The 12,655-nt window shown below is 33.0% G+C and overlaps 1 protein-coding gene across 9 annotated transcripts in view; it reads right to left on the reverse strand.

Annotated features, from left to right (window-relative positions):
* LOC120426918 (myocyte-specific enhancer factor 2) overlaps positions 1-12,655 on the reverse strand; it is a 123,769-nt gene that overhangs the window by 68,911 nt on the left and 42,203 nt on the right. For all 9 annotated transcript variants that reach the window (XM_052709727.1, XM_052709723.1, XM_052709726.1 and 6 more), the window contains exon 2: positions 9,791-9,826. The gene's annotated coding sequence lies outside the window, so the exon portion shown is untranslated. The remainder of the gene's footprint in view (positions 1-9,790; positions 9,827-12,655) is intronic.

Raw genomic sequence — 12,655 nt, forward strand, 5'->3', positions numbered from 1 at the left:
TCTTTGTAAATTCTCATTTGTCAATATTTAAATGTCCAGTTTAATAAGACTTCACGTTTTATCACTAATTTTATGCGAAATGTTTTAAAAGGAAAATTCTTCAAAAAATAGTAACTTAAGCAACATTTTTTTTATTTTTTTTTTGCAATTTGATTTTTTTCTTCATATTTTTTTTTCCATTTTGCATTGTAAACGAAAAACGTTTGGATTCTATTTGATATTTATGTTTTTCCGCTAAATTAATATCTGTAGTGGTTTACCCATCCTCACAATATTTTTAAAGGAATAAAACATTTGAAAAAAATATTTGAAATGACCCAATGTATTCATTTTAACATTTGAAAATATTTACCTATAAAAACTGCCAAACTTGTCGAAATCGATTTAGATTTATTTTTATTTATTTTTTAAATATTAAAGCAATGTGACATAACTTCACACTGGTCATAAACGTTGAAATTTAGTATTTTTTTATATTGGGGTTTCATTAGATTTGTTGTTGTTCAATGTTAGATTTTAATTTTTATTTGATAAACTTAGTCAAAAATATCATTTGATTGATAAAAAATATTATATGAATCTTTGTGAAATGCATGCCGTCAAAATCATCCAATATTTATTAGGATTATTAAATTCTTAAACAGCATTTTCATTTTCATGTAGACTAAAAGAATGGAAAATCACTTAAATTTAAAGTCAAGTGCTGAGTTTAATTTATTTTAAATTGTACAAAATATTGTAATATTATTTAAGAGTTAGACAATAATTTTCTAATAATTATGCTTGAGATTCCCAACTTTTCCCGACTTTAAGACAAAATATCACAAATTCCCGACATTTTCCCGATTTTTGGTGGATTTTGGCGAATTCCACACTTTTTACCGACTTTCCCGATTTCCCGAATTGAGTGGCCACCCTGCTAATGATGAAAAATGGCTTATTTTAATTGTTTGTTTTTGAAAAAAAGTTTCATAAAATAAAAATACAAAGAATAGTCGATTCACGAATAAGTTATTAAATTTTTTATTTTTTTAGAATCAAGTCCAGGCCAACTACGGTGAACTAACCACATAAATGATTCGCTGAAGTGATCTCACCAAGAGTCTAAATTTTTATATAATAATCCTTTTCAAATCCACACAACATTCTCTGATAATCCCAAGACACTAACATTGCACTATTTTCTTGATTTATTGTATATGTTTTAATCTATCGAAGCAAAAATTCACCTTTTATCCAAAGATTGCAACATCTATATTTTTTTTAGAAAAAAATCACGCTCCAAACATTTAAAAAATATGGAATTAATTCAAATTGGTTGCCTTAGTTTGGACAGTACAATATTCATGTTTAAAAAATGTATGTACCCAGATCTAATAATAAAATTTTAAGACGTTAATTCAAAAGCCACAACAATTGTTAAATTAACTTTAAAAGAAAAATAAGTAACAGTTTATTCAAATTCAATTAGATTTGCTTTAATTTCAAAGATTCCACTTTTCCCAACGTGTCTCAAACAAAAAGGTACGGCCAGCTTCCAACAATTTGTACCGCATTACGTTAGTCCCTCAGTAGCACACACCCGAATCGTTTTGCATCTGCGTCGTGCGCTTAAGTCTGACGTATGTGCGCGCGCTGCCAGCCTCAACGCCATCCCACACGTCACATAAGTCATCGCTCATCCTTAGAAAGAACCAGAGAGAGAGAGAGAGCAAACTTCATGCGGGAAATTAGGGTAACTAAAGCGAGGAGGAAGGGCTCACGACAGACACGTGCGACGTCGCTGGCTGGCTTCCGGTGTTGTTTGTGCCGCCGTCTGGTGTTCTGCCCTTTTTTTCTCTTTCCTCAAGATTTTCTAAAGTGTGCAGCAGCAGCAGCAGCAGGGAAAAGTCTTGAGTTTTACGAGGGCGAGAGAGAGAGAAGGGGAAAGCCTGTCATAATCGAGTTTAAAAGGCACTTTCTTCTAACTAGTCTCTCTCGATCTGTGTGTCTTCAAGATGACATTGTGCGTACTTTTAAATTAATGAAACGTTGAGGTTTTCAATTTCCCGTCGCGACTTTCTCCTTCTTGAGGTTTTGTGGCTTGTGTGCACAAGACGCACACACGGGTTCTGGTTGAGAGATTTAAATCAAGTAAACCATCAATTTAATGATTTTGAGTTGGGATCAAATGACGATTTGAACAAATTTCTTACATTTGACAAAGATAAATACGAATTTAAAAGAAATTTTAAAATTAAACAAGTATTAAAATGATATCAATCACCTCAAAACTTCAAACGAAAACAACCTGCCCAGAAGTTCTTTTCAAATATCTCATAAATACTTATCATGTTCGCTCCAAGTACCCACGAAAAAAATTCTAACAGAAAAGAAAACACAAACTAGCACACACCAGATCCTGGGCCATTAATTATTCATTTGTTTTAATCAAATCATCATCTTTTATCCACCTTCTCTCTCTCTTCTTTCAGTTCTAAGCTCTCATTTCCCGCCACGAATTTTTCCCCGACTTGACCTGGGGCTGCGTGTGGAAAAGCCAACGCATCTTTCTCTCTCTCTCTCGTTTTTCCTCTCGACCAACACCATTTGTTCTGCCGGCCAGCGTGTGTTGGCGTGTGTAATGAAATTATTACGACTTTAACCAAAACGGCAGCAGCTGCAGACTAATGTCTTCTTCGTTTTTCGTTCACTTGGGTGTCCCGCTTTTTCCGCCCAAAAAGCGAACTGCTGCCAAGCAGCGACTCTTGATCACCACACGAAGATTCGGCAGCTACGTCAGAAGATCTGGGCCCCTGGCCAACAAACGAGAAAAAAAAGTGGCGGGATTTAAGCTCCAACCGGTTGAGCACAGAACAAAATCTTCCCCTCCTTCCCAGGTGGGAGATGGGGTGATGAAAATGACTTACTCAATGATTCACCTTAGCCCACCAGTTTTTCCCTTTTCGAGGGTGATCCAACTGTGTGCAAGTGTGCACACTTGCGGCTTTAGTCATGCAAATCGGTGGTTAAGGGGTGCAAATCACTTAGCAAAACATGTTTGTAAAATATTGTTTAAAAGTTCAAAACTGGAGGCTTGAACATAACAGAAAGAGTCCAGAATTTAATGTTCCAAATCACATATTTGGAGTAAAATTCTAACTGATTTGAGCCTAAAATCATACTTAAAAACAAAAATAATTAAATTGATATAAAGTCTTCTTTCGATTTGCCCACGTTTCCTGGCTCGATATTCCTCTTCTCATCGATAGATTCTCCAGTTTCTTTAAACAGCATATTTTGATGATTTCATTTTTAACCTGTTTCCTCCCTTTCTCGATAACGACACTTGGAGAGTTAGTTTAACACTCAATTAAAAATTACAACTTGAAATGCTTTCAAAATATTGTTCAAATTATTGCTGGTAGTTATTTGCTATGATGTCATGCATAGATCAACAGTATATGCATTTTGGTAACAATTTAATCTACAATTTAAGTTTTAATCAATTTTCTAAAATTTCACATAACAAATCCTTAGGTTCAAATAAACCAATTTGCATAATTGGTTTCTCCATACACATTTGGGTTCATAGAAAAGTGATATGCAAATTTATTTGAAAATCTGTACCTTGAGAAGAACTTTTCTGATCGATTTGGTGTCTTTGCCAAAGTCTATGTAAAGCAGGCATTAGACTATGCGAAACAAACTCGCACTTTTTAAAAGTTTGCCTCAATGTTTTGCTTTGTTAGCGAGTTTGGCGAACTGTCAAAAACGAAAAAACGCGAGTTTGTTGTTTGTTTGTCATAGTCTAATACCTGCTTAATAATAAGGGCTATTCAAAAAATGTACACGGTAAAAATCGCAATTTTAATTATATCAACTTTTAAGTTATTTTTTTTTTGTATTTGGAATCAAAAAGCATTTTTGTGAATCTTTGATAACATGGACTAATTTTAAGTTAAAGCCATTTTTAGGTAAACATTTCCGGGTTTTTTTTTTTCTAAAATATTGTCAATCTCCGAAAAAAATATTGTTGAAAAGCTTGGAAAATAAATAAAAAATGTATTTAACATTGTTGCTCCGACTTTTGGATCAAATAATTTGATTAGGCCCATTTAAAATGTGTGTCGTGATTAAAAAAATCGTATGAGTTTACTTTTTTGATTTTTTTTTTGTTTATTGGACCTTTAAAAAAATCCTGATATGAACACTGTTAAATTCATTTCACAAAAGTCTATTAAAGTAAATGTAGCTAATTCTTAGTATTATTAAATGGCTACTAATATTTTGTCTGTTAATTAAAATTAAAGATAAAAAAGTTAAAATTAGAAATAAGATTGAAAAAAAAACTAAATCTATTTAAAACATTTTTTTCGTTTTTTTTTTTCTTCAAGAAATGTTTACCCCTTTATTCTTTAACTCTTAGGTAGAATTATAACATTGACTATTTATAAGCTAAAAAAAAATACCTGAAAAAAATTAAATTCGAATGTTAATATAATACAAAAACGAAAAAAATGAGAATTTGTCGTAGTCTAATACCTTCTTTGACCGAGCCACGTAGCCTAGTGGTAACGCTCCCGCCTAGTAAGCGGTAGATCGGGGTTCAAATCCCGGCTCGGACCAACACAACTGGTGATCTTTTCCCTTCTGGATTCGATTGCTTAGTAAAGGGAAGGTAGTGTATCGTCACAAACTGGACCTTATCACGACACCTTAGGAAGGCGACCTATGGAATGTTAACATTAACCTTAACATGTTAACATTAAGTTGAGAATGAAATTGCCACTGAATCCGCTTTGTAAATGCCGGCCCCGATACTCTTCAAGGGTGTTCCCCTCAGGAACTGGGAAAGATTTACTTTTTTTACTAATACCTTCTTTATAATATGGGATATTCAAAAAAAAAAAGGTACACGGAAAAAAGTTAGCGATTTTTTTTATTTTTTTTTGTATTTTTTTTTTGTATTTAGGCCACTGCAAATATTTTTCAAAGTTTATGTCGTAACTATTTTGAAACCATTTTGTGTGGTTTTAAAATGTTAAAAACAAGGCTTGAAATCTTCTATTTTAAATCCTTCAACTAACCAAATTTAATTTTTTTTCGGTTTTTTTTTAAACGTTTCAGTCAGGGGTGCTCAAAAACGGACAAAAAGCAAAAAAAAATCAATATTTATTTGAACCATGCATTTTTATGGAGTTTTACCTGTTGAATCCGAATACGCATTAAATTGAGATTGAATTACATAAAAAAGATGTAATATTCAACCACCAATATTTTCAACCTTCTTTACTGTGTGAAGTTGATGGAAATCTATTTTTTGGAAAACATACAAAGGAATAGAAAGGTACATACTATACACATAACTAGAATTTTTTTTCTGCAAATTATTTGGTCATCAAATATGGTAGAATCCAGCAACTGTTTTACCAATTTAAATATCAAATATTTAAACGTTAGCAAAGTTTTCTGATAAAAATGTTTAAATTTAAAAAAATATCAGCGTATTGCCATTTTAATGAGGACATTTTAGGCGATTTTAGACTTTCTAGATTCAGAGATTTCAGAGTAGAGGGATTTTTTTAATGCAATATAGAATTACTGAAATTATAATCACCATTGTAAAAAAAAATACTATCATAAGATATCACTTTTGCTAGCACTTTTGCCCATTCCTAGCCAACAATCTGACATAACCCCTTAATACTAACCACAAAGCGCACTCATAACTGCAAAGTCCGCACACAGTTTGAAATATGGCCACAGGTCGTCTCATGTAATTGCAAAGCAAACTTCAATGGTCAACCGCATGGTTAGGTGTGGTGTGAAAACTCCCAGTTATGATCTAATTGGATTCAAACAATTCCTGACCGAAGCCATTACACCACACACACCTTGCTGGTCGGAAAATTGTAAAGTTTTTCCTCGCTTCCGAAGGTGGGGTTGAGTGGGTGAGTCGGAGAGGAAGCCATCGATCAGCGGCGCACAAGCGCCATCTTTTTTCGACAGCTTCTCCCTCTTCTTCGTCGCCGGTCTTACCGTTTTGTTGGACGTTGACGGCGATCCTCGTCCGCGCGAGAGCCAGTCGTCGCCTTTGAGTCAGTGGAAAAAATCTTCCTTTCGGGTTTGGGGAGCACTACAAGCACGAGACACAAGTTGAGGGTCTAGTCGGTACTGATTTGCCGAACGCTTTTCCTTCGCTATTAATAGAATAGCAGCTCTCTCTCACCGCGTGGTCGTCGTCGATTCTTCGGGTTCCGTTCAAGCCACGATCGTGACTTTCTCCCAAAAGACCAAACTGGTGGCGATCGCTTTTCCGAGAGTTTTCCACGCCGCGAATCGAGAATTTTCACGAAATCTCTCACGAATACAGCCGCAGAGATTCTTTTGGGTGAGGATCGTCGGCGGATGGAACGGTACGGAACGAAGAGAAATTGGTGGACGGGACACCAATACAAAACATTCGGGTTGAGCCGGCGATCGGAGGTGTGGTGTGGGAAGGTGGGGAGTCGTTGGTCCCGTGGCGAAGGGAAATGAATCGTTTCCGCGAGATCCGGGAACATTGAAAATATAGTTTGTATAAAATGGACAAAACTTTATCACAAAAAGAAAAAAATTATCAAATTTGGGAATACTTGTCAAACTCTGAAAATTTACAGTTGATCTAAACTATGACAATTTTAGCTTAGAGAATTATTGAAGCAAAGGAACAAAATATATTAACAAATCACTTAGTTATTTTTAAGGCAAAAATTCAGAACACCTTTCTGCTCAGAAAAACTATGTTGATTTTTTTTTTAATAAACTGAATAGAAAATAAAACTATAATAAAACGATACAAATCCTACCAAAAGTAAAATACGTAAAAATAAAATGTTTAGGCTTAGAAAACTTCAATTTTCCTGTTACTTTTTCTTTTAACCGCTGTATCTCAGCAACCAGAGGTCAAATCTTCAATGTCTCTTTGACAATTTTATAGCAAATTTTCTGAACTTTTCAAAAAAATATTTTCAAATATGGTCTCTATTTTAAAAAATCGAAAAACTGCAAATATTTCAGCGAATACATTCGGTGGTTATATATTGAAAACTCAGCCCTATACCAAATAAGAAAAATTAGGTAAAAAAAAATATGTGCGCAAGTTAGATTTTTTCAAAAATTCACTATTTTTTCAAAAAATCATAACTGAAAAAATAATTGAAAAATTCTATTCAATTCTATTTGTTCTGAAACTAACTTTGCCCAAGACACCAAGACATTGATCAATTCATTCAAAAGTTACAGATTTTTGAATATTTACGTACCATTTTTGTATGGACAGCTGCCAAAATTGTATGGAGACTTGTATGAGTGAACCAATGGCACAAAATAGCTTTTTTTGATCATAGGGAAGACCCCAACAAAGTTTGAGCCAAATAAAAAAAAACAAATTAAATCCATTTTTGGTTTGCAAAAAAAAATACACCAAAAAATACAAAAAATAACGTTTTTTTAAATTGCTCTAATTTTCATGAGTTGCAATATTTGTTTAAAAATCATTTTTTTCAACGTTTTCTGCATTTTAGAGATTTTAGGACCAAATAATCAAATTGTCCTAAAATACCGCATTGTTTTGAAAATATTCAAATTTTCATAATTTTTTTTTATGAGTACAAATCGAAGCCAAGATTGGCAAAGATTTACAGTTCTCAAGAGACTTAAATGTGGAATACAAAAAAAAATCACAACATGCCGTACATTTTTGAAAATACATACTCAGATTTTGTAAATTTTGATTACGTCTTTTATATATTTAAAAAAAATCAATTTTATATAAAACAAAATAATAAATTATTATTTTGTAGTATGCATTTTTGTATTTTTTAAGAAAAAATCCAATTTCTATAACAAACGATGTAGAATTTTAGCAACGTAGCGATTTGTAAGCGACTTTCGACTTTTAAGTGGGTTTCACATCCATATTGTCAATTATTATTAATCAATTAAAATACGGTATTTTGTAAAAAAAAAATAGTATTTTACAGCAATTCCTATAAATTTAAGCTCTATAAAAAAATCCAATTTTAGAACTTTGCATCAAAAACTCTTTATACAACACTTACAACATAAAACATGTCCGATCTTTTGATGACCAAATTTGATTTGCAATTATAAAAAATAACTAAATATTGGTAAAATTTTTAGCCTTTTCTAACAAAAAAAAAACAATACATATACAATTTTGCGTCGTTTGATACCCATATTGTAAATAACGAAAGTTTGAATGTTTTGAAAACGGTATTTGGGATACTTTTTATCATGAAAATCTAGGTGCAAAAATGATACAAAAAATTCAAGTATGTTTCACCCACTTGCATGAGAATCCAGGAAAAACAGTCTTGATAAAAATTCACTGCTTTTTCATGCAATTTTTCCACAAGTGGCTGAAAAAATACTAAATTTTTGCTGTGAAAAAAAAAAAAATAATTTTATGAAAAATAAATCAATAAGTCAATTTTTTTTTTTTAAATAATAATAGAAATTTTGATTTGACAGTAACATAACTATTATTACGTCTTGAGCATTTTGTAATGTTTTTGTTTCCATGACTTGAAAAATAAGCGATAAGAGATTTTAATGATTTTTCAAATAACTAATTATGAATTGACCAATACACAGCAAAAAAAAAATAGTAATCCAGCTGCATGTCAACGGCCTGGGTATAAAATAAATTTTGCATTATTTTATGCAATTTTATGTATATTACATTACACCCTGAAATATGTAGCCCATCCGTATGGTAAACCTACTTGACCGAAATTTCAAGCTCATATATGCGTTTATCCATTCTTCATCGGTCTGATGGCCGAGCGGGCTAAGGCGCCAGTCCTTACTGTTGGTGCTGGGTTTGAATCCCGTCGGATGCAACCTTTTTTGGTTTTTACAAAAATTGTACATGCAGTGTGTAATATAAGTGTCTTCTTTGACGAAGGTGATGTGCATGCTTTTGCATGCGATTTTACCAGCGGATTTTTTACTATGTACCTATGAATAGAATTTTAATGGTTAATGAAAAAAACTAAATTAAGCCATTGCAAATATTTCTTTAGGTCGGAGACAGAAAGGAGTCCATATTACTGTCGTATAATTTCGAAATATCTAAATCTAAGGATGTTTTCAAGTTTGATTTCCTCTGTTTTCAAAGTGATGCCAAATATTTTAAATTATAAGATAGTCAAAGTGCCCGTATTTGAAAAAAATGCGCTTTTTAGCACGCTTAAAAGCGTCAATCAAGGCGTCAATTTATATTATGAAAATTATACCATTTATATTTTGTGTAATGCAATTATCAATTCAACGTGACATTTTTTTTTTTTTTTGTTGCTTTCAAAATTTTTGAAATTAAGATTAAATTGCAAAAAATTTAAAAAAAAGGTTTACAGATTTTTTTAAATTATGTTGTTAGAAAGACAAAAAGTTATTCGAGTTTCATATAACTTACTTTATCAGATTTGGTTAAATTAAATTTAAAAAAAAGTTATTTGTTTTGCTTTAAATTTTTGAATTTAAATTCTGAACCACGAGGTCGGCTGTCGGCCACTATTGCTAGTACCAACCACTAGTGTCTTCCTTTTTATCTACAAGGACTTCGCCGCCCTGGGCTCCTAAGTGTATGAAAGTATGGCACGGAGCGACGGCGCCGAATACCCATATTTACACAAAGAATTTTAGAGCGCCCGCCGCGGGATTCGAACCAGCGACCTCTGGATTGTGAGTCCAGTGCGCGGTCCGATTGATCCACACGGACGGGACCATAAATAAAGCTTACCTTAAAAATTATTGTTATTTAGTCAAATTCTGCCATCTGGAAAAAGATAAAAAAAAATCCATTAATTTTAATTTAAAACGATTTAAAATTAAGATATATGATAAATGAGAATTCCACAAAACTGCCCACTATCCCCCCGACAAAACGTTCCACCGTCGATCGTTAACCATCTCGCCGTGTCCCATCGGGCACGTCAACCCGAAGAAGATCGCGCAAAGTCAAGCTGCGCGCCACCGCCGCCCGTTGGGACATGTAAAACAAAATGTCGTCATTCGGAAAATGCCTCCGCGCGCCATCACATCACATCGTCCATCAACACAACTCAACTCGACGGTGGAAAACAACCCCCCTCCCCTCCCCCTTCGATTTCCACCAAATTTTTCCCTCCTCGGTGTTGCGCCGCGCCAAAGGTTTACGCAATCTGCGCATGGTCAGTTCAGGACCTGGGACCAGCACCACCAACACCATTACAAGCCTGGCAAGCTGTCGGAGCAGCATCGTCTGGATGTCTCGTCGTCGTCGTCGCAGACATTGCCCCCCTTCCGGAAAATGGGACCAGAAAACTCTGAACTGAAAAGTCAACGAAAACAAAAACCCATCAATTACATAAGAGAGTGAGACAAACCGCGCGCGCGTCTCTCCTCCAAAGTTCTTCAAGTTTTCCCCCCGCCAGGTCTCACGGTGTCTAAGAAAGATACCTTTGCCAAATCGAATCGAACCCATCAGCGGAGATTCCAACAGAAGACGAAGAAAACGACGACGGATTGGAACGGAACGAATCGGGTTCAAGCCATTAGACCACGGCATTTCGCACATGTTGTTTGGCTGACTTGCCTGGCACAACTTGCTGGCCAATGAACGCCAAATCGTCAAAGCGAAGTTTGATACGTTCTTGTCGAAGTAGAGAGGGACAGGGTGGTTGCTTGGTCTTAACTACGCAAAAAAAATCTGCACTGAGAAACACAAAAAGATGATGGTACAATAAAATGTGAAGAGTTTTCAATAACTGTAATATTCATGATAATATTTGTAAGGTTTTTTGGCCAAATTTTCCCTAGTTTTTGTTTAATTGCATTTGAAGAACCTTCTGTTACCAAGCGGTTAATGAAAAGGAAATAGTTGCAAGGAACACCAAATCTCTATGAACCAGCCATTCACACAAGTTGTAAAATTGTTATTTCGGTAAATAAAATGAATTGAATTGAAAATGATAATATTTGAATATTTAATCATTAAAAAAGCAGATTTAAATCAGGAAGATTTTTTTTCAATATTTTTCTGCAAAGGAAGAACAATAAACTGAACAATTGGTAAGCAAAATTTTTGTTTGCGGTGAAACTTGAATTTTACTGTAAATTAATAATTATATGTCATAATCAAACATATCTAGAAAATTTTCAATAAATATTTTACTATTTTTATTTAGCTTAACCCTCTACTGTCCAAATTTTTTTTTCTCGAAAATATTTATTTTCCCGTGTTCAGGAGGTCATTTTGAGCAACTTTTGTTCTACGAAAAACTTTACTTCTCTTGTTTTACGTTTTTCTTGTTTTATTTTTAGTATTTTAATTTGCATTTATCTCGTTTAGTTTATGTTTGTTTTTGGTAGTATTTGGCCTATTCTACCACCTAATATAATTACATTTTGCCTATCTCATTTTTCCACGTTTTTACAGTCACTTTTTCAATTTTTAGCATGTTTTTCACATTTTCTGCTATAGAATGGCACCATCATCATTTGAATTGCAACAAAAATGCGTAGAGGCATAGTCTGGGACACTACAAAAATTACTGCAAACTTCTTTTTACTGAAAATATTTGAAAAGTCAGTAAAAAACACAGCAAAAAAAATTACATTTTTTAAAACATTGGAAAAGTCACATAAAACAAATTAAACTTCTAACCCTGAAATTTTCTAAAATTTTAAGAGTTCTTCTTTCCAATGCTTTTTAAAGATCAAAAATCGGTTGAAAAATTGATTTTTGGTGATTTTTTAGATCGAAGCCCGTCTAAAGGCGGGGTTAGGTTGTAGAGGGTTAACAAAAGAAGCATTGAGATTAGGCCAATCACTCCTGAGCAATTCTTTACGAAATAGGCCGACTCAGAAAAAAAAAAGTTTTATACTTTTTAATTGACTTGGTATATCCAATAAGTCTCCAAACAAAAAAAGGGAAAGATATTTTCTGATCGCTTGGTTGATTTAAGCAAATTTGTATAATCGGGAAAAATAATATCACTCTTTAACAAATAGGTTTTTTTAGAGTGATATTATTTTTTCCCGATTATACAAATTTGCTTAAATCAACTGAGCGATCAGAAAATTTTCATTAATTTTTTGAAAAATATTGTTTTTTTGTCATTCCAAAATAAGTGCCCAAAAACCGTATTTCTGAATATTTTTTTTATGTTTTTGGGTATCACATAGAGAAGCATTTAAAATGTTTACTTTTTTCGAAAGGGCACATTTTTTTTGAAAAAAAAAATCATCATTTTAAAAATGCACACCTAAAAATTTAAAAAAATATGTTAAAAAGCAAAATCAAACTTAGATGTTTTTACTTTACTCTTCCTTTAAAAAAAGCAAAAAGATAAGACATTTGTTTCGAGTGATATCGATTTTTTCTAAAAATAAAATTTTGAATCTTGGGAAGGTGTTCTTCGAAAAGTTGAAGGTGATTAAGAGGAAAACCGAGACAAAAAAGACACCCTGAAAAAAATTATTTATTTATTTTATAAGTAAAATTTAAATGTCCAAAAACCGCATTTATTATTTAAAAAAAATGTTTTATATTTTTCGAGGACCAAAAGTGCATCTTTTGATCCAGAGAGCATTGAAAATACTTTTTTTTCAAATTCCGGATTTT

Source organism: Culex pipiens, chromosome 3, assembly GCF_016801865.2.
Source record: "Culex pipiens pallens isolate TS chromosome 3, TS_CPP_V2, whole genome shotgun sequence".
Taxonomy (NCBI): Eukaryota; Metazoa; Arthropoda; class Insecta; order Diptera; family Culicidae; genus Culex; species Culex pipiens.